Genomic DNA, 24420 nt, shown 5'->3' with positions numbered 1-24420 from the left:
TTAAAATGAGATTAGGGCACAGATAAGAAGGCAAGTAAAGCTTTGGGCTTCCATCAACCGGATCCAATACTCTGACTTTTTCAATCCAAACGATATACACAATTAAGAATTATATCACCAAATTCCTAATTGGAAGATATGACATTATACTCATCTACTTTCTCAAATTTAATTCAAGAATCTATTCTCCCTTTACAAACCACGAATTTCATATATAAAAATGAATATCAGATCTAGAGATGACACTATGTTCACAAACAATAATACAGCAAAAGATCACATCAATGGCATGAAAATTTTGTTTAAGTCACAATCATATAATCATAATCCTATAGCTCAAGAAAATCAAACCATAGCAAGATTTAATATAATTGTCTCGAACGTATAATATCCAAAACAAATAGAGAATTGAATCCTAGAATCTTAAACAATAAAGCTTAATCTATGAATTGAAATATAGTCAAAGTATTTTCACCAATCAATTTTCACCCTAAGCTTTACCCAAGATTTAGTTCTCCATAGAAGAACTAAAATATAAAAATGGTATTTTTGCTTCTCTAGATTTGTGCCTCCTCCTCTCAAAAACTCTCAATTTCGTGGTTATGATATGTTTATATAGGGTAGGAAAGAAACCCTAACGTTTTCATATTCATGCATAAAAAATTGCCTAAATTTTAGGACTCAGCTTGGCAACCACGTACGTACTTCAATATTTCGAATTTAGAAATCCTTATTCGATAAAAATTTGTAGCCCTTTAATATAGCTTTCCAACACATAAACAATTGCATCAATCGGATGTGTGAGGGGAAAGTTATGATCAAAACACTAAGGTATGTCCAGGCTATCTCCTAGCGTGTTTTGGACTCTGATCCGAATTACTCTCAAACCCCATCATTATCCTTATTTGGAGAGTCTTACACTCATTGAAAGATCTTAAGTTGTTTCAATGTCTTGCCCACTTAAAAGTCCTCCTTTGAATTTGGCTGGACTTTGACTTACTCTTTTATAAATCTTGAAATTAAACATAAAAATCTGCTTAGATGTATTCCAAAGTAAATAGAAACTCAATTCAAGAATACACATTAATTCTTATGATTTTTATTCACATTTTGACATTTTAGTCCAATAATAGGGTATTTAGAGTACACTTTCATACACTCATCACACCCCCAACTTATTTATTGCTAGTCCCTAGCAATTTCTATGCAAAAGAGATGAAAGAGACTAAAGAAAATACTAAAATTGCCCATCAATTCACATTTTCCAGATTCACATATCAAAACTATCTAAGGAATCCAATAACTCATCAACATCAATACACTTGTAGCAATTCACAGAGTGTGCGTGTTCTCCAAGCCATAACCATCTTACCACAAGCCTTGATACATGCAATATCAAGAACGTCTCAAGCAAAAGGTTCAACTCTATAACTCACGGGTATAATAGTGTTTCATCTAAGGGCTCTCTTTATAGAGTTGAGAAGTGGTGTACACACAATCACATAGAGATTTAGGTAATTATGAACAAGTAACAAGTAAGCATTGATCTTATGATAGGAATACTAACAAATGGGAATTCAACCTTTTTTTCCACATGCTTACTTGGAATCAGAACGGTCAAAACAAAAGGTTATAATGTGGCTTAGGCTAGGCTATATGACAAGAAAAGGAAAAGGATTTAAAAACTTTCAAGTACATACCTAAGGAATCTTATTGAACATCTCAATAAACCAAATCTCTCACTTGATGTACTCTTCAACCTTTCAAATCACCGAATAACGCCTTTCTTTTTCATTTGTTACTTTTTTATTTTCAGTTCAACAATTTGGTGAACAAGTATATGTCACCCATGATATTCTGCTATTTCTACCCAGCCTTGATTTTTTTGTCTTTGAAGCTCACACACTTGAACACCTTGTAACTCATATTCTTCCTTTTTTTCTCACTCTTTTTTTTTTATTCCTTGGAAAAAAAAGAATTTCACATCTAGTACACACTTGGAAGTAACAAGGGTATGGAAAATCAGTGTATAGGTTATACTTCAATGTGGAGATGTATGTATAATGTAGGTATATGAAGAAAAAAGACTATATGTGTTTCTTTGCTCAAAGTTGGCTACTAAGGATCTATAATTATGATTCAAATGGTTGGCTTGAAAGGCTCAAACATTAATCATAAATTGACCTTCATCATATCCAAAATATATTTGTCATCATACCACAAACCATACAATGATATTCTCAAAAGAAATGCCCAATTCAAAAAATCAATGAACACTTATCACAATTTTCAACATTTGTTGGCTCTCAATCCTCTCCAAAACTCACAAATAAAGACTTAAGCAAAATAGTCCTCTAGATACATATGTCAAACTACCATCTTACCACAAAAATTTGATGAGTGCATTAGAAATCCTGTTAATACCTCAGCCTAATGATCAAGATGGATTTATTGAACTCACTAAGATGGTGATGCATGAGAATAAGTACATATGTGAAGAGATGTACGTGTGATGGCAAAAAAAAAAAAAAAATTGATACTTGTAAACGTGCCATAATGTTCCAACAAACATTTGTAAATGCATAATTTGCACCACCCCAACTTAAACGAAACATTGTTCTCAATGTTTAAGAATTAAAACTGAATCGAAAGTAACTAAAGAGGGTAGAATGCACCTGATATGTGACATGGGTAAGCAGATAAGCATAAGATATAGCAAACTGAAATGGCGAAATGACACTAACCTAATATCAGAAAACAAAGAAAATAGCAACAAACAAAAATAAAGAAAAAGAATTGAAACAAAACAAAACAAAACAAAACCAATAATAATATAAAAAAGCATGGTGTTGTTAAGGTTGACAGACTGGATCTGCAAGTGGAATATCTTCCACTTCAGGAACTTGTCTATCAATAAGTATTTTTAAGTGTTGACCATTTACTTTAAAGACATGTCCATCCCTAGGGTCCTTTATTTCCACCGCCCTGTTTTCAAAAATATGCTTCACTACAAAGGGGCCGATCCACCTAGACCGAAGTTTTCCTGGGTGCTTGTGAAGTCTAAAATCATATAAGTATACTCAGTTATTAGGTTTAAACGTCTTCCTAATAATATTTTTATTATGAAACGCTTTCATTTTAGCCTTATAGATTTTAGAGTTCTCATAAGTATCATTTCTCAATTCCACTAACTCGATCAACTAAAATTTCTTAAGTTTACCTGCATTCAATTTCAAATAAATACTAACAAGAGAAGTGTCACCTAGGCCGAGAAATGCATGCTTTAAACCTGAGGGCAGCAGTTTCAATTCCAATTTGGGGCTCTCCACGCTTGAAGGAACTTGTTTTTCACTTGTCTTAGGCAACTCCTTAAATTTCAGTTGCCAAGCATGTGTTCCATAATCTTGATTTTCATCAAAAATAGTACAAATATCAACAACATCAGATGAATCACAAATAGTATCAAACTTAGAATTAAAAAGGAAATATTCAAAGGGATCAGAATCATGAGTTGTGTGAACTCCCTTGTTTATAAGCACGTCAATCATGTATGTTTGTTGGCACTCATCATCCTCCCTGGGCTACCTACTGATGTGGAATATGTTGACCTCCATGGTCATGTTTCCAAAAGATAGTTTCATCAGTCCATTCTTGCAGTTTATAAGTGCATTAGCTATAGCAATGAAAAGTCTACCTAATATGAGAGGAATCTTAGAGTTAGACTCAACAACCGATTGAGAATCCAAAATTAAAAAATCAATAGAGTAGTCAAACTTGTCAATTTGGATCAAAACATCCTTAACTATCCTTCTCGGTTCTTTAACTGAACGGTCAGCCAATTGAAGCACAACAGAAGTAGGCTTAATTTCACTCAAATCAAGCTACAAATAAATGGAATAAGGCATTAAATTTACACTAGCTCCTAAATCTAGTAACGCTTTTCCAAACTCATGATTCTCAATACTACATGCAATGGTTGGACAATCAGGATCATTATACTCAGGAGGAATTCACTGCTCAATTAGAGTACAAACTTGCTCTGTCAGGAATGTTGTCTTCTTAACATGGTGTTTTGTCTTAATTGTACACAAATTTCTGAGAACTTTTATATAAGTAGGAACTTGTTTAATAACATGCAAAAGAGGAAGGTTCTCCAAAACTTCATTGCTAGAATCCAAAGTTTGCATACCAGATTTTAAAATTTGAGGAAATGGTACCCTAATTGGGCTATTTATTACATCGGCTTCCTTGGGCAGCTCAGCACCACTATTGCTTTGATCCTTTTCAACATCCTCTAATTTATCCATTGTTGGGATACGTAAGGACTTACCACTTCATGTCACAATGGCATTGACCTCCTTCAAATTTCTTTGAGCCATATGTTGACTTTGGGCTGTGGATTGAGATTGAGAAGGGAACTTGCAACCCTCATTCACACTCAATGAACTCATCAACTTGGAGATATGGCGATTTATTTCCTTATTTTTTTCAACAACCTGCGTAATCAAATATTCAAACTTTTAATTAGTTTTACCTTGTGCCTCAATAAAATCATGTAAAGTATCTTCTATGGAGTTCCTAGAAGAGGAAGATGCATGATACGATGTAGGGTAAGCTCTAGGTGGTTGTGCAAGCTGCTGGTTTTTAGATTTCCATCTAAAATTTGGGTAATTACGCCACCCCGAATTATAGGTATCGGAGAAAGGTGCAAAAGGCTTCTTATGCATACCTAAGGTATTACATTGTTCCTCATACATTTCCCTCATTTTAGCAAATGTTCGGCACTCTTGAACTAGGTGATCTACCCCACCACACACAAAACACGATCCAAAGAACTCTACACAAGTAGCCGTGTGTGTTGGCTTTAAATCCTTAGTCTTTAACACCTCTAACTCCCTAGTAAGCCTCTCCAACTTAGCTTTTAGGTTATCATCTTCCTTAAAATGGTAAATTTCATCACAATTTGAATTTCCAGAGGTCGTGACCTATTTGTACTCTCAGTAGCACTAGGTCCGGTTCAAATGTAAGCTTTTTCAATGAGCTCATTGAGATATTCTATAGTCTCATCTGGATTTTTCTGCAAAAATTCACCATTACACATCATCTCTATGAATTAGCGGTCTCTAGGTGTAAGTCTCTCGTAGAAAAAGCTAACTTAGTGCTAGTTCTCATACCCATACCCATACCCATACCCATACCCATGGTGAGGACATATACTCAACAACTCCTTAAACATCTCCCAAGCCTGATACAAAGTCTCACTATCCTTTAGTGCAAAGGTGGAGATCTGTCTCTTCAAAGTATTGGTCTTATGTTGGGGAAAGTATTTGTTAAAGAAGATATGTGTAATCTCATTCCATGATCTTATGGATCGTGTTCTTAGTGAACACAACCAGCTCTTTGCTCTATCCTTCAAAGAGAAAGGAAAGAACTTAAGTCTCACAACATCATATGTAGCATTATGACTATGGAAAGTTGCAACTACTTCCTCAAACTCACTAATGTGCAAATAAGGATTTTCATTCTCTAAACCAGGAAAGGTGGGAAGTAGTTGTATCATCTCTATTTTAAAATCAAGTTGACGAGTGTTGGCTATAAACATTATGCATGATGGTCTGGCTGTGCATCTAGGGTGGAGGTAATCCTGAAGAGTTCTAGTGGGTTGATCTTCATGTTCGCACATTTCTTCTGGACTAGATGGATTGTCAAATAAAAGATTTAAAAATTTTGCTTCTAACTCTAGCACAGGCCTACAAGCAAATCTATCCAAGGCGTCTCTATATAAAAAAAATTAAAAAAAAAATCTAGGGAAAAAAAAATAATGTTGCAAACTAAAAGATGGAACGAAGTTACCGCCTTTACAAACGGCTAGAATAAATTATGCCTAGTACACAGCGTTATAGTATAGTTCAGGGTGTTAATACACAAGGAATCGGAAGAAACACAACAAGACACAAGCTTAAAAGAAAAGATCAAATTATAATAAGAAAATAATTTGAAAATTCTACCTAAAGCACGTAATTAAATTGAGATTAGGGCACAGATAAGAAGGCAAGTAAAACTTTAGGCCTGCATCAACCGGATTCAATACTCTGACTTTTTCAATCTGAATGATATACACAATTAAAAATTATACCACCAAATTCCTAATTTGAAGATATTGCATTATATCCATTTACTTTCTCAAACTTAATTCTAAATCTATTCTCCCTTTACAAATCACGATTTTCATATATAAAAATGAATATCAAATCTAGAAATGACGCTATGTTCACAAACAATAATGCAACAAAAAACCACATCAATAGCATGAAAAGTCTGTTTTAAGTCACAATCATATATTCATAATCTCATACCTCAACAAAATCAAACCATAGTAAGATTTAATATTATTATCTCAAACTTATAATATCTAAAATAAATAGAGAGTTGAATCCTATAGTCTTAAACAATAAAGCTTAATTTATGAATTGAAATATAATCAAAATATTTTCACCAATCAATTTCCGCCTTAGGTTTTATCCAAGATTTAGTTCTCCATAGAAGAACTAAAAAATAAGAATAGTATTTTTATCTTTTCTAGATCTGTGCCTCATCCTCTTAAAAACTCTTAAGTTCATGCTTATGATATGCTTATATAGGATAGGAAATAAACCCTAATATCTTCATATTCTCACATAAAAACTCTCCTAAATTTAAGGACTCATTTTGGCAGCCATGTAAGCACTTCAGGAGTTTGAATTTAGAAATCCTTATTAGAGACAAATTTGTAGCCCTTCAAGATAGCTTTCCAATGCATCAAGAATTGTATCAATAGAATGTGTGAGTGGAAAGTTATAATCAAAACACTATGGTATGTCCAGGTTGTCTCCTAGCACCTTTTGGACTCTGATCCGAATTACTCTCCAACTCCATTATTATCCTTATTTGAAAAGTCCTACACTCGTTAAAAGTTCTTAAGTTATTCCAACATCTTGCCCACTTGAATGTTCTCCTTTAAATTTGATTGGGTTTTGACTTGTTTTTTTATAAATCTTGAAATTAAACATAAAAATCTGCTTAGGAGTATCTCAAAATAAATAGAAACTCAATTCAAGAATACACATTATTTCTTATAATTTCTATTCACATTTTAGCATTTTAGTCCAATAATAGGGTATTTAGAGTGCACTTTCGCACACTTATCTTGCTCTCATGTAATCCGACCAATTTGATCGGGAGTCGGATTGATCTAGGCACAATACCTAGTCATGTAATGCGAGCAAAGTGCTTGCCCAACGAGTGTGAGTTACTGTTGCTTGCCCCGAGCAATGAGCAGTTTGGATTTTACGTGCCCCAGACGAGTATTTTTGCATGTATCACCATATTATTTTTTCAACGCTAGCCCCTAGGAGGAGCACTTCTTGAGGCAATATCTTTTGGTCACCATTTGAGAGGAGCACTGTTTGTTTTTGCCATTTTGTCTAAGTAAGAGATGTACTTGCTCATCCCAGTGGGACACCACCCTGTACTCGCCCTGGAGAGTGAGCTATCTTTGCTCGCTCTAGTAGTTTCGAGCACTTTTGATCAATTAGGTTTGAGTACTCTTGGTCACCGCTAGGCTCGTAGCAACCCCATGTTCAAGCACCAGGGTTGGATACTTATGTTCGCTCTTCGAGTTACAAGAAGTTTTTGCTCGTACATTGAGTTGCAAGCAGTTTTGCTCACCCTAGTGTGTGAGCACTTGCCTTTCTGAGGACGAGCAGTCCTTAAGTGTTGTCACTAGCCCTCCTGGATGTGAGGAACTTAGCTCATATGTGGCGCCCCCAGCCCCGCTTGGGATTGGACGGTGACTGAGACACCAGGATATATAACACAATGCTACACACCCCTCGTACATGACAGATAATATTCTATGCACCTAAATACACTAGCAGTATGCAATAACGTAATAGGGGAAAAATAGCAAAAGTCAAATAAACTAAGCAACGCGATAAGCAGTTACAAAGCACATGGCACCGTACTAATATCATATCCCAAACTTTGTCCAAAACGTAAATATGTATCATAAATATATAACATCCCAAATCATAGAGTATAGAACTTCCAAAACACGGGACCTCCTTAAAATATAGTTCCACAAAAGTTGAGGTCTAAAAACCATAAGTGTTGTTTTTCTTCTTCTTCTTCTTTTTCCACAAAATAACTTAAGTTCTCGTACTCTTGAAGAAGATTTGGGCTTCACACTTTTTTCCAAAGCCTTATTCTTGTCCCGATTGTTACACCACTTGAACTCCGCAATGAATTCAAGTTATCTTAGGCACAATCCTCTCCGGGAGGAGAATGTGTCGTTCTCTTCCTCTTGGTCATGGTTGTCGTTTACTATACCTGTCATAACTTCTACCATTCCGGTTAGGGAATGGTAGTGGAAACTACCATAATGAGATTTCAATAAATCTCAACAAGTAATTACACAACATACCACAGTTAACACAAGCATACAAAATGTATATCATGAAATGCGTGCATCGACATGTACTTGACTTATGCCTTTGACCAGAACTTGACTTATGCACTTGACCATTTTCAAGAGATTTGTAACAGAGAATTTAGTTTTTCATAAAACTTCTTAACTTTTTCTTAATCACATGAACTTAATCAGAACTTGTCTTATCAAAACACATCACAAGATTTGTATCGAGTGATCCTTAGCACATAGGCTCATATTCTTATTCAAAGGGTAGACACAACACGTTCCCCTTAGCACCATGTGTTCCTACTAGCTACCGCACCATCAACGGTCCATACACAGTGATGAATACGTCATAAACAGAGATTCATATTAACTCAACCTTACTTCGTCGGGCTACATGTCTTATACACCCACTAGCGTTAGGCACTTCTTGGCTGAAAAGAATACATTCGAGACTCATCAACGATACTTTGTCGACTCATGGGTTACCACTCCATTCTTAAGCACTCCAGAGTGGATAGAGGAGTTTCACTAGGAAATTCTCCCGCCCTAGCACTTGGGGTCGTGATAAAACTTTTAAAATCTTTTCTTTGAAAACATTTTCTTTGAAAGCCCTTTTTGAAAACACTTTTTTTGAAAACACTTTTCTCCAAATGCATGTGACATGAGACTTATAACATGCGTACTTACACTTGACATATGACATGCGAAATGCCGTGCATGAAATAACCAAGTATAACATGTTCATTTCATAGCATGATAACATAAACCATCTGAGATCTCAAAATACATACATGGAATCATGAGAACTTGATTAGGCCGAAACTCATAGGCACAAAAACATGAAGAATCATCACTTAAACATGTTCCAAACTTCCAGCATATAATATAGAAATTAAGACAAAGTGAAACCAAACATGAAATCATAGGTTTTTGACCAAGGTCTGAAACTTCCAAGACATGTTCAAACTGAAACATTATGTTGCATAAACCATCAACCATAATCAAGTGAAAATCAAAACTTATAGAAGTATTTCATGGCATTTTCATCAAAAATTCGAAGCATATAATTCCTTCCATAGATTTACTCAAGATCATATTAGTATATTCAAACAAAAAATCAAGAGATAGCAAACAAAGTAATCAAAACAATGAAAAGATTTACTCAAATATATACGAGCATTACTCAAGAGTAAGTTGAGTGTATACTTACAAAAATCATCTCAAAGAAATACTAACAAGCTGTAAATTCGAACATACTATATTAGAAAAAGTAACTAAAAACCCTATCTCATGTTCTTGAGTGTGTGTGTGTGGATTTCTAGTGCATCACTTGATCTTAAAGCACTCGGCTTCTAGGGTTTTTGGGTCAAAACACCTTCATTTCACTCATGAAGTAAAACAAAACCTAAGATAAGCAAAAATACATGTGGTGGTCAAAAACATGGAAGATAAACTCCCCCTTACTAATCAACTTCAAGGGTTTCTTAAAAACCCTAAGTTATTTTCCAAGAAAACGGTAGAAAGTGTGGTTGTTCTATCATTCACGAAATCCAATGAGATTTGAATCTTATTTTCGGATTGAGAAAGCGACATGTGTATGAAAAACTAAAGGAAACCGATCCTTACCTTGTTTATCCTTAATGGTGCCGAAATTCCCTTTCTTGAAAGGATTCTCCTTGTTTGGTTGGAAAGAAAATACGAGAAAGTGAGCGAACCTTCAAGTGAACATGGGAGAATTGTGTAGAGAGAGTAAGAGTTCATGCAATTTCCTAGAAAATGGCAAGGGAAAAGCCCCTTGGCGTGTGCCTCTTCCTTTTTATAGAAGACATTTCACTTCTCTCCTTGGTTACTTCCAAAATCCTTGCATGGATGACACGTGGCATGGGTTTCTTCTTCCCCTTTCTCTTTTGCCGAAAATGCCTATTGGAGTTCCCCACTTGGATTGCATTGGGAAGGGACACCTTGGGGGTGGCGTGTAGGGTTTCTCTTCCTAGTACCGCCTTTACCTTCTTTCCCCCTTCATTTCCTTAAGCAAGTGAATATTTCTTCAAGGGTAGCTTGGTAAAACATTGCATGCCTCTTCCTTTTCCCAACAAATAACCTTTGGCATGGATGACAAGTGGCATTGGGAGTGTGCCATAGCCCTAGCCGTCCACTCCTTCTTTTCCCAAGTTGATGTTTCATCTTCGTAGTGCTCCTTCCCTAGGTGATCTTTCATGTGACATTGGTCCAAAATAAACTAAGTGACAAGTGGCAAGAGAATGGGGTGCTTTGGAGTGTGTTAGCCGAAACCCTAAGGGCATATTTATCCTTGATACAAAAGTCTCTTCACATATTCTTCTAGAAACTTAGTGCATGCTTGACAATTGGCAAAGACTACTAAATTCAAAATCCTATGTGCCTCCCTTCGGTTTCCCATGCAAAACTTCTAGAAAAGCTCATTTTCACTTTCCTAGGCTTCCGTTTTCAAGAAATCTACCTTGGAACTCGAACTTTGGGCAAGACAATGGGCTAGGCGTGTGGGAAGATGGGCTAGCCGAAAATCCCTTAGTCTTCCTAGGTTCCTTTTGCCCTTTGATTCATCTAGAAGGTTTCTAGCAAGTTGACAAGTGGCAATTTCTCTAGGGTAGGTGTGTAAGCCATTCTTGGTGCTTTCCTACACTTATCTCTCTCATTTAACCCACTATCAAGACTAGATTCAAAGTGTAACATTCTCATGACACATGGCACTAGTAGCTTAAGATTTGGGTCATGGGCCTAAACCATTGGACCTGAGTTTCTAAATAGGGCCAAAAATTACAAAGTAATCTAAGGTACTCTCATCTTGGGCTCAAGTTACCAAATCAAAGACTTTAAGACCTTTCAAAGTAACTACGGCTCCTAAAATGCCATGGCAACTTAGAACGAATTCTAAGGGCCAAGTCTAGATAAACTGGGGTCATCACATCATATTCAAGCAAAGCGCATGCCCCGAGCTAAGTGCTCATTGTTGTTGCTTGTTCTTCGAGAGGAGCACTTTGCTAAGGAATGTGAATACTTTCACTCGATTAACTGTGAGTATTGTTGTTCTTCAAGGAGGCGAGCTTTATTGCTCACCTCGAGGTTCAATCTCTGTCACTCGCCCAGGGTTTGAAATCTCTTTGCTCACCCCACAAGAAAGGAGCTCCCATGTGATCAAAGCAAATTGGTCTAGGGTCGGATACATTCTCGGTAGCTAATCTCCCACATGGTCTAATCTATTCCATCGAAAATTGAATCTTGTGCTTGGGAGTTGAGTTCCCATGTAATCCTACAATTTGATCAGTGGTTGAATCACATGCTTGGGAACTAGCCTCCCACGTGATCCGACCTATTTGATCGGTGTCGGATCACATGCTCAAGATCCAAGCTCCCACGTGATTTGATCAATTTGCACTATTAGAGCAATTCACCAAACTCTCCATCTACAAATTCAATAATGGCCATCATGGTATTATCTCCCATTGTATTTTGAAAATATTAATTTTTTTCTTCAAATTTGAAATAGTCTATATAGGAGGAAGCAAGCATGTGCCTTGCTCATTCCTCCTTGTAACAACTCTGCCCCAGAAATGGTTGAATCACTACATATATACATGTTCTTTCTTTCTTTCTTGCCTTTCTTTTTCTTTTTTCTTTCCTCATCTAGTAATATGCGAACAACATGAACATGCCACACGTGTACTCTAAATTTCTAATTTAATAAAGGGAAGCACCTGATGGACATTCTATTCAAATATTCATTCATAAGAGACTCTCAGAGTCCATCATACATTCATAAAAAACATAACTATTCTAGTTAGCAAGGAACTCCATCCCTACCATATATACAACATTCATAAACATAACCCATCATCCATGCAAAGTCGAACCAACTGGGAAGACACTAAGCGTCTGCCTCTCTATCTGCAGTAATGTCTTGCTCCCCAGCCTCTTCGTTATTACCTAGACATTTAAAACATAAACACAAAGTGAGTCAAATACTCAGTAAGTAATACACCATGCAGTGAACATACTAGGTATATATTCTTTTTCTTTTGAAAACATGAGTACATAAACATTTTGAAAATTTGACAATGCTTTCATGCATAAACATTTTAAGGCATAACAATACTTTCATGCATAAACATTTTGTTGAGAAATACCTATGCTTTCATGTTTCACTTTCCTTTGGCCGATACACACTATTACGCCACATGTGTTGAGGTTAGCGGCCTTCCTTTGGACTTGGATTCTACCCATGGCCATTTCAGTCAGGGGGTAGCACTAGGTGCACTACGAGTACTACTTACTCAGCATTGCAATCTACCCATTCCTTTGGTACCCTTTCATTCAGTCATGGTCGTTACATATTTTCATACATTAAAACATTCAGTCATTCAGTCATTTCTTTCTTTCATTTATTTCAATCCTTTCAATTCTTTCTTTCAGTCCTTTTCATTTAACAGTTCATTCATGAAAAAAATATCATTTAAAAGTATGAACTTAAACATCATCTTTTATGGCATCCATAAAGCATCAGTTCATAGGGATATTTTAAAATACTTTCTTCGCATCATTTAAAGCATCAGCTCATAGGGACATTATAAAATGCTTTCTTCACATCATTTAAAGCATCCGTTTATAGAGACATTTTAAAACACTTTCTTCGCATCATTTAAAGCATCAGCTCATAGGGACATTATAAAATGCTTTCTTCACATCATTTAAAGCATCAGTTCGTAGGGACATTTTAAAACACTTTCTTCGTGTCATTTAAAGCATCGCTTAAAGCATAAGGTATGAGACGTTCATTTCCTTTCCTTTGCAATCAAAACTTTTCATCATCTTTCTTAGTCCGATGCACATGCATTTTTATGAACAATATACATTTTCATGCTATAGTACGTATAGGAATAATCAATAAGTTTCTTGAGATAGCATGCATGAAAATCTCATTATTTAGAACCTACGTGCATGCATTACCTTATACACATATACATAATTATAATCGATTGGGTGCCTAACAGGGGCTATCAAGAAAGAGTTTGTACATACTATATTCATTCACTCTTTTCTTTATAAGAACATTTGCAATAAGAGAGAGAAATATTCTTTCATAAAGAGAACTTGGTGTAAAAAGCATGGTCATAGCTACTTACCTCTATGCTCCTCGATACTTCCTACGACAATATAGGTCCTATTCCAATAAATAGCACAAGCGTGTTAATACTCATACAATATTCTTTAGCCTTCCCTTTAAAAGAGAAAGCCACGATACTACAATTTAACGTCCCTTTTACACTTAGCGTTATCCCAATTAACTAACCTCTCGTCTAACCTTTACAAGAATCACATAATTAATACTAAAGCATGTTAGTTGTCCATGAAAGGGCCACTTGGATATTTTATACGGAAAGGTAGTTGAGAACTTATGGGCTTAACAAACTTTATTGGATTTAAGCTTATTTTGAAATTAATGGAGATAAAGGCTCAAATATGAAAATTTGCTTAATAAATGGGCTTATGACAGATTTGGCATCTCGGACAAGTTAATCAATTTAGAAAGACATGCCATTTAGAATAGCTAGTTGTCCCTTATTAGAAAAGGCTCACTTGTCCTCAAAACAGGGTATACACATGGGATTAAGCTTGCTAGACAGCTCACACACAATGGTATAACATGCACAAATAATCTTCTACTTCTAATACCAACTCATACTATAAATCTAGTGACATTGGAATCAAAGAAAAGTTTGTTAAAACATAATTATTTGGTTAAACATAGCATAAAACAGCTAGGTTAAACCCACTAAGTGAACTTGAAAACTTTAAACACCCAAGATTATAATTTACTCATTTAATACATTTTAGAAGCAAGCTATAAAATTTCAAAACCCAAGCAAACCCTCTAAACCAAACCTCTAGCATCCTAAAAATAGATTACCTACCGAACCCCAACATAAGACACATGGTACCAACATATATAAATTAAAATCACTTTAATCATCACCTATGATTCAACCAAATTTAATAACAGCAGAACATTTTTGAAATATAGAAAAATACATAGCAAAAAAACCATAATACCATTCAGTTTGGGCTAAAAACAGAGCATCCACATTTATTGACAACATAGATAATAACTATAATTAAGATACAGGCTAAAACAACTTAGTTTGCCTCCAAAATCAAACTAAAATCAAATGGGTCAAGCTAGGGTTTTTACCTTTGGTGAATCCTTCTCAAAACACGAAAATGGAGAAGAGGGGGAGGTGGGTTCGGCTTAGGGAACTAGAGAGCACACGAACCCTTGGCTGGAAATCCAAAACCTAAACATCAACGACAACAAAAAGAAAACCCTCTTGATTAAACCATGGCTAGGTTCGAAATACACAAATGAGAAAGGTTAAGGGTACACCTTGCTATTTTCCTTTTGAGAAGAAGAAATAATGGGTGCTTGGCTTAAGATTGGAAGGAGAATGGAAATGGGAGAGAACGGGTGGTAGTGTGTCGCACTGTTGAGGCTTGAGAAGTTTTTCTTCCCTTCTTGCCTTAGAAGCCGACAGGTTCAAGAGGAAAGACTTAAATTGCTTTTAGTCAAACCTTTCTTCGTAAGCTAGGGAGAATGGACTGTGGGGATCAAGTGTGGAAAGATATTTCCCTTACTTACCCATCCAATGGTGGAGGAAGCTTGGGCCATTTCTTGAATAAATGAAAATTAGTGGGTTTAAGAGAAAAATATTATAAGGTCTTAAAATCATACCCTTGAATTATTTTAACAAATTCCTTTTTAAAATAAGCATACTCATCTTAAAATAATACAATTAAAAATCTTTATTTTAAAATGCATAAAAGAATATTTCTCTTGAAAGAATTAATAGAAATGACATAAAAGTCTACGCAGTAGGACTCAGGTATTACAATCCTACTAGTGAATACACACACACACACACACAAAAGTCCAACATTTGCTCTCATAGTACTCTTAAATATATGGGAGGAATGAGGGGTTAAAACAACGAGCTACCAGTTCTTACTCGCATGAGGGGATTTGGGGGTATCTTTGGAGAGCAAGTATGTGTTGGTTTGGTTCTCACCTTCTCAGTAGCTAGGAAAATGTTAACCAAATTAAAAATGAACTAGATGTTGCCATGTTTGTTTGAGGTTGAATTTTTCTCTATTGAAATTGCAAATATGAATGAGCAATATTAATGATAATCCACCACACCTTCTTGTGGGGTGTATGACTTGATTATATAATGATCCACACAGCAGGTAATTAGAATTATGTCCAACACTAAACTTATCAAACAGTTTTAGCAAAGTTTACATCAAACACTTATAGACTTATCTTGTTGACACTTATTCTCATCTTTCACTCTTTCCTTATCACGATCAACTACATTCGTATCTAAGTTATTGTCTACACACCTCCACAAGCTAAACGTGGAGTTAACTACGTAAAGCTTGTCTTTAAGAATATGAAGCTGAGTTGAACCTAATGGTTTAGTCAACTAGTTTGCAAGCTAATGTTTACTAAACAGGAAGAGCACATCTAAGATATTCAAGAACACCCTCTCCCGAACGAAATAAAAATCCAATTCCACAAGCTTTTCGAAAGCATAGAACATAGGATGGGCAGTTAGGTAAGTTGCTCCCACATTGTCACACTACAAAGTTGGAGGTCAAGGTAGGGAGATTCCAAGTCCTTGGAGCAATGATTAAACCCATATTCGCTCAACAACGGCATTAGTAAGTGTCCAACAGTACTATACCTCAATGCTTGATCTAGCCACATTAGATTGCTTTTTAGAGCTCCATGAGACAAGGATTAAGCCATAGAATATGCAAAACCCACTTAAAGAGCGATGGTCCTCTAGAGATCCTGCCCAATTGGGATCAGAGTATGCAGCTAGAGTAGTGGAGCTACTCGGTGATAGCGGAAGACTATGATGATTTTAAGTACTTGAGAATGAATTTAACTACAGTCCAATGTATCTTAGTTGAATGACACATAAATTAGCATACCGTGTCTGCTGCAAAACCATTGTTAGGATGAGTTAAAGATAGGTATTATAAGGCCCACACTGCACTTTGATGGAAGTATCGGCAGGGTCACACTAGGAATTGAGAGTGCATGAGTCGTGGCCATAGGAGAGAACACTGGTTTGGCATACAACAAAGAAGATTCAGAATCTACCACTGCTAAGTGAGGAAATGACCCGAGTTAACAGAATGAGCTTCAATATCCAGGAAATAATGATGGGGCTTAAGTCTTTAACAGCGAATTCAAGGCCAAGAAAGTTAATAATGGATGTAATAGCCTAGGCATTAGATCTTGTGATAATAACATTGTCAACATAGACCAATAGGTAGATGACCACTAATGAATCCCTAGTACACAAGAGCTAGAATTTTGTCACTAAGCTATGAATATCATGCCTACGATGTTTACTTCAAGCCATAAATGACTTTGTATAATTTGTAAACATTTTGAGGAAACTGCGAATGCATAACACCCAGAGGTTGTTGCATATATACATCTTCATTAAGAAATCCATGTAGAAATGTATTTTGAATATCCAGTTGACGAATCAACCAATGATGAGACACAGCATGAGCAAGATAAGTCGGATGGTGCATGGCTTAACAATGATGGTAAATATTTCTTGAAAGTCAACTGCTGCTTTTTGGTCATGACTCTTTGGCAACTAGACACACCTTATACCGCTCCAATAGCCATCTGGTTTTCTTTTGATTTTATAGATCCACCGACAACCAATAATACTCATGTTTGGTGAAGAAAAAACAAAGTACCAAGTTCCATTTTTTTTTGTAGAGCCTAAAACTTAGAGCAATCTCAATGGATTAGTCAAAGCTAACCCAAGTTTTAGCTTTTGTGACATGAAAATGTCTTTGCCTATTTCTTTCACATCCAATTCCCATATTGTATTATCTATTTATTCTTTATATAATAATAAATTAATATTAAATTAATATTTTTATATTTTTAATTTATTTATTTTTATCGTATTTTACCATTCAACTAATTATATATTAATTAGTAATCATTTCTAATTAAATACATGGTTAATAATATTCAACCAAGAAAAGAAATGCAATGCATAGCGTAGAACAAAAGTAATCTTATGTTAAGATTTGGTTCATCTACAGTAAAGAGCAAAGATGATTTTTATTTTGCATTTATTGTAGCATAAATTAACTGTCATACACTTTGCATAATCCAATGCACACGGTATTTTGTCCTAATAACTCCCAATAGGCATTTTTTTAACCTTTGGCTAATCTATTGAGATTGCTCTTAGCATCCATATCTTTACACTATTCAACATGTTTTACAATAAAACTGTTAAATTTGGTTCAATTTCAAAGGTGCTACACTCAAGTAAAGAGCTTTAGGTAAAGGGAATCGAACAGTATCATTAATGAATTGCTTTGGTTTGGATATTTCATGATGCAACCTCGTACATAATGCAAGAGGCTGCTAGGGAGAACTTTGATGGAAGAGACATAAGAGTCATAAGTTGTAGTGATAGGTGGCCGGGATGTAACATCCCGAAAGAGTTAGAAACGTCGTGAGATCCCAAAAAGATTCCATGAATCAAGAGATCGATTAGGTTTTAATTCCTTAACATATTCGGAACCCGATCCATTATGTTGATGAAATTACTTTTTTATTTAATTGAGTTACTTAGGACTATAATTTTATGAAATGAATTGAACCATTATACTCGTATCAATATTTTGAATTTTGAATTTTGAATTTTGAATTTCTAAGGTGAATAGTAACCCTTCGGGAGAGCGCCACATGGCATCTGTTTCAAAAAGTTGTCAAATTGTCATGTAGGATGTCCAAATCCACTTAGGATCACTAGAAAACTTTTTATTTGGATACATGGCACAATCTTAGCCATCCACTTAGAAATCCTAAGAACTTATCAATAGGAGAACAAGTGTGCAAGTGATGGAGTGTGAATCAAGATTGTCATCATGCTCTCTTACATCATTCGCTATTTCATCCAACCAAACACTATTTTCCCAACCAAAAGAGAGTTTCAACCCTAATGAAACCCCAAGAGGTTTGAAGCAAACCCTTTTCTAGAAGTCGAAACCCTAAACATGGCCGGTTTGTAACAAAGTGTTTTCCCACTTGGTTAAGTCACTTCCACAAGCAATCTACCACTCAAGTACACACTCTTACACTCTCATACACTCCCTTATACTTTGGTAATTTCATTTGACCAAGAAAAATTAGATTGGAACCAAACCCTAACCAAAACCCTAAATGAAACCTCAAATGGATGCGTTCGGTTAGCCCTCCCTTAGTCCCACTAAAACTAGCTTATTTCACCAAGCTTCCTCCACAAGTTTTCACCTACAACAAGGCCATCTATTGGCCTTCATTCCACCCCACTACCACAAATAGCGCCATTTATGGCAATTCAAACAAGCAACAAATCAACCCCTCCACCTACTTGATAGCAGCAGCAAGACAGCTCACTCTCATAAGCTTTTCTTCCTCCTTTTCACAAGCAAACCTCAACACACTTTCAATCATTCAACCACCAAGTCAGCCCCCTTCTTATACCCCATTCCATGCTCACTTTACCCCCCACACACTTGCATTTTTCATGCATTCTAGAGAGAAACCGAGAGAGAGATCTAGAGGAGGAAAAACAATTTCTACTTGTGTTCTTGCTTGGTTCCAGCTTTGTAAGTATTTTTCCTTAACTCAAATTTCTTACATTTTATTAATTTATGGGTCTTGAATGGTGGGAGAGTATTAGTTATTTTTATTGGAATTCTGGAGGTTGTTTGTTGATGTTATTGTGTTGATGGTACGGTTTTGATGATTTATGATGAACCTTGGGAGTTCGTGTTATTTTGATGAAAAATTGTGTAGATCTTGGTTTCATGAAATGTTAACATGATTATCTGTAAGTTTATGGTTTGATTCAAAGCATGTTAGGATTTTATAAAATGGTTTCCTTTGATCTTTAAAGTGGTAAAAACCAATTGGTTCAAAATGAGTTTTTGCTCGGTTTAGGTTATGATTTTAGCATTAGGATCTTGATTCAATGGTTATGATTTTTGTAAATTTTATTTTTAAAGTTCAGATATATGGATTATGAATGAGGTTTTTTTAAGTTTTATGACTTAAATCTTTGTTAGAATGATGATGAACATACAAGAGTTTCATTTTAATCACGATAGAGAGGCTCTCGAGTTTGATGTTGGTTTTTATGAGATTTTTGCTATGACATGCTAGATTTGATGTTTAGATCAAGTTATAACTTGAATTTGAGGTATATGGTTGTATTATTTCAAGATTTATTGGAAGAGAATCATGGAATGAGTCACTTTATTTCAAGTCCAAAAGCATGCATGCTCGGTTTCAATGTTTTCATGCAAACCGATTTTCCTATGTTGTGTGTTATAATTTTGGGTTGATTATTCAAGCATTCTATCAACTAGTTTTGAATGATGAACATGCTAGAAGTGTTATTTATGAACTTTTGGAGTCGTTGGAGTTGATATGAAAGAGTTAGACCAAGAACACCAAATGTTGGTTTTATTTGACCTAATTTTGATGTTTTGACATTTTCTTTGATGTAGTGAGTTTAATTTTTTATTAAATATGTGATTTAGTGTCTTAACATAATTCTAGAACTAAGGATATAATTTTTTAGAGTTTTTAAATTCGATTTAAGCATGTTAATATGTTAAATGGCCAAGTACAACAAAAGCATGATTAGCCTATACACGAATCAACCAAGAGGCGTTTTGCATAGTTGGATTCAGTTTTAAAAACTTCTAAGTTCATATTTGTATTTAGGATGAAATTTACATGACGAATGTAAATTTTGGTAACGTTTGGAGTCTGTTTGAAAATTCCTTAAGTTTATGGTCAAATTTGTAATTTTCTAAAAGTTAAGGGGTAACTTTACAAATTTGGCCCTAAGTTAGTAGGTTTTAATTTTATAAGAATTAAGTAAGATATCTCATTTCAGTTTACATTCTTTACACGCTATGCTTACGTTTTTACAGTTTAGGGGCAAATTTGTAATTTCTTAAAAGTTGAGGGGTAACTTTACAAATTTGTCCCTAATTTACTAGGTTTTATTTTTATAAGGATTAAGTAAGATATTCTAACCTTAGAACATATCTTATTTCAGCTTACATTTATTTCACGATACGCTTACGTTTTTACGCGACATTACTGTAAGCTAGTTTTTAACTTACTTCCGGTATTTTTACATATGTATGGTGGTAAGAATTCATAGGTTATATTCATGTTCATTTATGCTTATGTTTAAATGTTTATAACATGCCATACTATGTCATCTATTATTGTTACACGATTATATGTCACATGCTATGAATATCATGTCATCATATCTGTTACATGCCATGAATGACATGTCATAAGCATTGAGTATGTCATGAAATATTTCTAAGTTATGCATGAGTCTTTTATTTTATCACAACCCCAAGTACTAGGATGAGAAGTTATCATAGTGGAACTCTTTTGTATACTCTGGAGTATTTAAGTTGGATGTGGAGTCCTCTGGATTGACAAAGTACAATCAACATGCTTCAAATAGGACCTAAGTAACTGGTTTTCGGAACGAGGTCAAGCACCTAATGCTGATGGTACCAAAATTACACTTTTATAAGTAAAAGTTATCATGACGTACTCATAGCTGGTGCAGAAGCTTGTGATGTGATGTGATATTCCGCAAGAGCACACGACCCTTAGGGAGTCGTGGAGCATCCATTTTCAAATAAACAAACAAGTATATATAACAAGGTCTCATGTCCACGCAAGCTTGTCATGTTCAAGTCAAGTCATGTCATGCATGTGCAAGTCCATGTCAAAAAGCATACATGCCATATTATTGTCATGCATGCCTATTCATACTAGAGTTTTGCCACTCATCACCTTCATATACCACACACTACACTTATTTTTATTTATTTTTTATTCTTTTTAAACTAATTGAGTTTTTCTACTCATCATTCATATATCACATATTTGGTAAGAGAAAAAGATAAAAATAAAAAATGTTGTGTGTGGGATGATGAATAGAATTTTTCTTCATACTATTGGTAGTTTAGGAACTTCACTTGTTGAGCTTTTGTAAAATCTCACTTGGTAGTCCCAACTACCATTCCTCTCAGATGGTAGACGATATGTCAAGGGATCAAGAATCACGACACAACCAACTGGATAAGGTTGAGTAGGCCACGGAGGACACTCAAGGAGCTTATGGAATCGATCATCCAGTTCCTGGATTATATTTTGGGGATCATTGTCGAGTTGCGTGAGCGGCCTAGTGTTTAGTTTAGTAGTCTGTTTATGTGTGTAAAAAAAACTGGTTGAACTAGACCAGACCGAACCAAACCAGTGATTCAGTTCGGATTTTAAGCAATCTGGTGCAGTACTGATTCTTAAGAATCGAAACCGATCCTAAACCAAAACGGTATCAATTTTTATGTTTTGAAAATTGGTTTAAACCGAAACAGACTGGTATATATATTTTATAATTTTTTATACTATATTATATATATATTATATACTAATTACTAATTAATATAATATAAAATTCTAATCTTATTATTCAAGTCTATTAATCTTATAACATAAAACTACTATAACATGTGATATAACATAAAAATAACCTTATAATTTTTAATATAACATATAAATTTTTAATATAACATAAAACTACTCCATATGTGCTTATGGAGTTCTGTCTCTAATACTGCGTCATTATATTACAGACTTGTTGGACGGATGTTGTATCTTTTCATATGTCAATATTTATGGAAATATATTATGTTTTGGGATTTAGCATTTTGGTACATTAAGTATTGCTAAAAAAAAATTATCCGTTGGAAATACTGCATATTGTTAGATGCATGCTAGGTGCACTTCATCCTTAACTATCATGAATGGGGGAGTGTGACATTGTGTTACATGTCCCAACGCTTCAAGTTATGTCAAATCTCAAGCCAAGTTTGAGGGCATCACACGAGAAGTATTTGAGCTAGAAGAAGGTTGAAGGTCTAGACCTAATATGGAAGTGAGTGGAAAAGAACCACTAGGAGTAGATAGGGGACACGATGTAGGATAAGAATAAAGGGTAGTGATGGTGGCAATTGTGTACCGATAAGTGCAAGATGGAGAGGCAATATTGATGCATCAGAAGAGGGATTAGAAATCGAAGAAAAAAAGAAAGTGGAAAGCAGGAATGATTTTTCAATGAACACGACATGGTGAGAAACTAATACATAGCCAATAAAGAGTTATAAACGCAAGTAACCACAATGGTAAGAGCTAAAACCAAGGAAGACACATATATGAGATCTAAAATGCATTTTATGGGATTGGTAAGGTCTTATGTAAGGCCAACACATACACCTGTTGACACAAAAGTGTGTACAATCAGCGGGTTTGGCAAACAATTTTTCAAAAGGTGATTGTGAAAGAAGGGTAAGGCCAGTCACCACAATTCATCATTGGCAGTATTCCACATATAATTTTTGTGCATATTTATAGGGATAGGAAATACATTAGTGGATACCAAGAGAACTAAAAAGCTTTCCAAGGCCACGATACTCCCCACCCCAATCAGTCTAGACTTCCATAATTTTTCGTTCAAGTAAACATTCAAAATGCATTTGGAAAGAGTGAAATCTGACTTTTGTGGAATTGTAAACAAGCAAGAGAATTTTCTATAATATTGAACAACAAAAATTAAATAATATTTCTTTTTTAAGACTAGAGAGACAAGGGGTTGTCTAGGCGCTGGACCCCATACATCATAAAAGAGTAATCTAAAGGTGTAACGCTCCGGTCCCACAGGGGTCGGAGAGTTACTTCAATATAAGTATAGACTCCAAATTCTCAATATCATAAAGAAATTTCGATTCAAACTAATTTCCTCAATATAACCAATTTTCCAAAAGGCCAACTCATCATAACACAATAATGTTTCTTAATAAAAATCGCCAATACTCATCGAAAACTTTCTATACTTAATCCACTACTCTTAAAACATCTCACCCAAAGCTTCAAAATCTTGATCCCCAGTTGAAATATTCAAAATCATTTGAAAAATATTGTGGAGATAAAAGGTGAGTTATCAACAACTCAATAAGCAGGGAACTTATACTAGCATATAAACATGAGCATTTATAAAGTTCGGTATGCAAAAAAAAAAAACATTTACTTTCAGAATGTAGAAACAACATATTTTCTTTCAGAAAACATAAACAAAACTTGTTACAAAACATAGAGCGAAATTTTCAGAAAAACAAACTTTTTCCCAAAAAGAAAATCCTTTGGCATATCCAAACTGAAACATTATTTTTCATATCATCTCATAGCATCACATCGAATACCATGTTTAACCCTCGTAATAGGGTTATAAACCACTATTATACCCGTTGATGGGCTATATACCATGTTTCACCCCGTGGTAGGGTTATAAACCACCATTATACCCATAGTTGGGTCGTATATCATGTTTCGCCCCCTTAGTAGGATTATAAACCACCATTATACCCGTGGCTGGGTCGTATTCCATGTTTCACCCCGTGGTAGGGTTATAAAGTACCATTATACTCGTGGCTGGGCCGTATACCATGTTTCACCCTGTGGTAGGGTTATAAACCACCATTATACCCGTGGCTGGGCCTTAACAGAAACAGAACAAAACATCATCGAAATCATATCACATTCAGATACAGAATCAGAACATCATGCCAAGGTTTTCAGATGACATATCATATCAAAACAAAATATTGAATAGTTTCAGATTATTTCACATGTTCGAAATAAACGGAAACAAAACATCTTCATTTATTCATAGCAAAAATTTTTAGAATTTCATATTCGCTCTTTTTGCATAGTTCAGAAACATAATGCACAAAATTAG

At 35.1% G+C, this 24420-nt stretch overlaps 1 non-coding gene across 1 annotated transcript; it reads left to right on the top strand.

Annotated features, from left to right (window-relative positions):
* Positions 1-5194: 5194 nt before the first annotated feature.
* LOC118349164 lies at positions 5195-5304 on the top strand. Its single transcript, XR_004802154.1, has one exon. It is a non-coding gene; the product is annotated as a small nucleolar RNA R71 (small nucleolar RNA).
* Positions 5305-24420: the final 19116 nt, after the last annotated feature.

The sequence above is a fragment of the Juglans regia genome, chromosome 7 (assembly GCF_001411555.2).
Source record: "Juglans regia cultivar Chandler chromosome 7, Walnut 2.0, whole genome shotgun sequence".
NCBI lineage: Eukaryota > Viridiplantae > Streptophyta > Magnoliopsida > Fagales > Juglandaceae > Juglans > Juglans regia.
This window is presented reverse-complemented; position numbering and strand designations above follow the sequence as displayed.